Raw genomic sequence first — 3,094 nt, 5'->3', positions numbered from 1 at the left:
GAAAATAGGCTTTACTGGCTTACTGCTGACAGGGAGTTCTCCAGTAAGCGTTGAGCCTTAAAGGTTAAATAATGGGTACTGAAACAAAAACAAAATAAATATATTTGGTAGACTGAGCAATAGATAGATAGTCTGACAAAGTTTTTAATGCTGTCAGTGCCTGTACCTTTTCCTTTTAGTGACACTTGTTCCCTCCATTTCTTGTATCGGCTCTGTTGTGATGTTCCAAGTTGGTCTAAATAAGCTGTGTAGGGAAATATCTCAACAATCATCCAGGTGCTGTGCTGCAGATTGCCAACACTTCCTATTGACCAATACCTAGATTCACGTAGGGGGCCGTATGTTTGAGCCGGCTTCGCTTATTGTATTTACGCTACGCCGCCGCAAGTTAGAGAGGCAAGTGCTGTATTCACAAAGCACTTGCGTCTTAAGTTACGGCGGCGTAGCGTAAATGTGCCGGCGTAAGAGTGCCTAATTCAAATTGGGAAGAGGTGGGCGTGTTTTATGTTAATAAGGCATGACCCCACGTAATTGACGTTTTGAACGTACGGCTCATGCGCCGTCCGTGGACGTAACCCAGTGCGCATGCTCCAAATTACGCATTGGTTTCGACGTGAGCTTAACTAACGGCCAGCCCCATTCACGGACGACTTGCGCAAACAACGTAAAAATTAAAAAATGTGACTAGGGTCCGACGTCCATACTTAACATTGGCTGCGCCATCTTTTTGGTGGTTTATCTTTACGCCTGAAAACGCCTTACGTAAACAGCGTATCTTTACTGCGACGGGCAAGCGTACGTTCGTGAATAGGCGTATCTCGCTGATTTCTAGGCGTAAATCAGCGTACACGCCCCTAGCTGTCAACGTAAATCGACAGCTAAGATACGACGGCACAGGCGGTCGTATCTTAGCAACATTTAAGCGTATCTCAATTTGAGAATACGCTTAAATATACGACGGCGCAGATTCGGAGTTACGACGGCGTATCTACTGATACGCCGGCGTAAGTCTACCTGAATCTGGCTACAAGTGACATTTTTAATCAGACTGCCTGTGTTTTACGTCATACTTGATTCAAAATGTACCTCTGCCTTGGCAACAATTCTTTAACAGATTCTCTTTAATCGCTTCTCGGCCTTTTGGCTAAGATCAAGTGTAGTATCTGTTCTTATCATTTGCCAATAGGTGGTGCTAAGCTGACTGTCCCCGGTACCCTGTGGCAGGGGGAAAGGGATGGCAGTCGGCGGACGCTAAGCCTGTTGGCGTGGAGGTGGAAGCCTTCTGATCGGGAGAGAGAGGCATGAGGTCGAAGCCAAGAGGCCGGGTCCCTGGCTGTTGGCCTGGATTTGGTGGTATCTGCCCCAGTCAGTTGTTCTGGAGGGAACCCCTGCTTCTCCCTTAACCGGGAAGGAGCGGGTAGTACTTCCAGAATGTGATTAGGTGGGAGAGTTAGGGGTTGTGGGTAGAGTCTGCGTCAGTAGGCTCTCCCTGACCTCTTCTCCCACCTTCCTGGCTGGGAAGGGTGCTGCCGGTCCGGACCGGGGGCTAGGGACCGTTGAAAAGCCCGTGGAGATTGTGCCCCTGGAGTGGCAGTCCAGGGGTGCCATACATTGCACGAGTGTTTGAGGGGCACTCATCGTGTGGCACCTTCAGGTCACTGATCTCCACAACACTCTTTTCACACCTGCCGCTTGGGCCGGGCCTTTTGGCTAGGACCAGTGGAATTTTTCTTTCCTGGCCGGAGGGCCGGCCAATGTATTTCACATTGGTCACTTTCCTCACTCTCCCATCTTCCTTTTCCCCACTTTCTTTTACTATTTTTCCCTGTGTGTTGTTTTGTTTGTCACTCTTTTTGTTGGTGCTTGCACTTCATGTGTGGCGAGTAGGGTGCTGGTCCTCGGGCCGGTCTCTGAAAGTCTTGGGAGTTGGTGGACTCGGCCTTCTGGTTAGGTTCACCGGCTCTCATGGGGTCTCCCTTCGGGGGAGCCTCACCGAGGAGGGTTCTGTTTCAGGAGTCCCTCTGAGGATGTTGGGTCCTTGTGGCTTCGGCTGCTTGGACCAAGATGGGTCCATATGGCTTCGGCTGTATGGACCACAGTTACTCTAGTCCCTGTCAGGAGCCTAACGCCCCGGGGGATCAGAGACGGGTCCTCTTCGGAGGACCACTGACGTATGCACCCGTCGCAGTTTTTTGTGATGTCACTCTTTATGTGTGTGCACATTTTTCCCTGCACCGGGTGGAGTTTTTGGGTCGTGTTTTGCACGCCACAGGCTTTTCAACAGAAAAAAAAAAACACTTCTTTAACAGAAAGAAACTGCTTACTGTGAAGATGCATGATATATTATACTGTATGTAACATGCTTTACTGTACTAAGATTTTTTTACAAGCAAGGCTATATTGATGAAAAATTATTTCAATACACTTTAAAATGAGTTAGAACAGAAAGTACTATTATTTTATTTTATTTACATATGCATCATCTATGTGTAAACAGATTAAGCCTTGTCAATATTTAGAAGTTAATCTGCAGCTTTAAAGATTTCCGATAATGGGAAGAAAATAAACAACAAATGAAAGGGTCTGATCAAAGGCTGGTTGGCTCAGAAAATAGCACAGTAAGCTGCTTTGCCTGCAGACGTATAAGCTGATATGCATTCCATATTCAGGAGCTTCACACAGAAAAACAATGCATTCTGTGATGTAAGAATGCACAAAACACAAAAATCAATGACACCCTAGTAAAACAATGATAGAAACACACAAAAGTGAAGGATAAAAAAATAGAAAAATGTGTCAACAAATAAAAAAGAGAAAAGCAGTACATCATGCATTCTGCTAGAACTGTAACAAATACACTAGGTGAATTTTTACTATAGCCCACACTTCCATACTTCACCACTTAAGGACCGGTCCTATTTTTCAAACTTGTTGTTTACAAGTTAAAATCATTTTTTTGCTAGAAAAAACCCCCAAAGATTATATATATATTTTTCTAACACCCTAGAGAATAAAATGTCAGTTTTGCAATACGTTTTGTCACACCGTATTTGCGCAACGGTATTACAAGCGCATTTTTATGAAAAAAACAAAC

The 3,094-nt window shown here is 45.3% G+C and overlaps 1 pseudogene; it reads left to right on the top strand.

Moving 5' to 3' along the window:
- The first annotated feature begins 1,124 nt into the window (after positions 1–1,124).
- Positions 1,125–1,219, top strand: LOC120942201 (annotated as a pseudogene).
- Positions 1,220–3,094: the final 1,875 nt, after the last annotated feature.

Source organism: Rana temporaria, chromosome 5 (assembly GCF_905171775.1).
Source record: "Rana temporaria chromosome 5, aRanTem1.1, whole genome shotgun sequence".
NCBI classification, from domain to species: domain Eukaryota; kingdom Metazoa; phylum Chordata; class Amphibia; order Anura; family Ranidae; genus Rana; species Rana temporaria.
The sequence above is the reverse complement of the archived record's forward strand: the minus strand, read 5'-3'. Positions and strand labels throughout refer to the sequence as shown.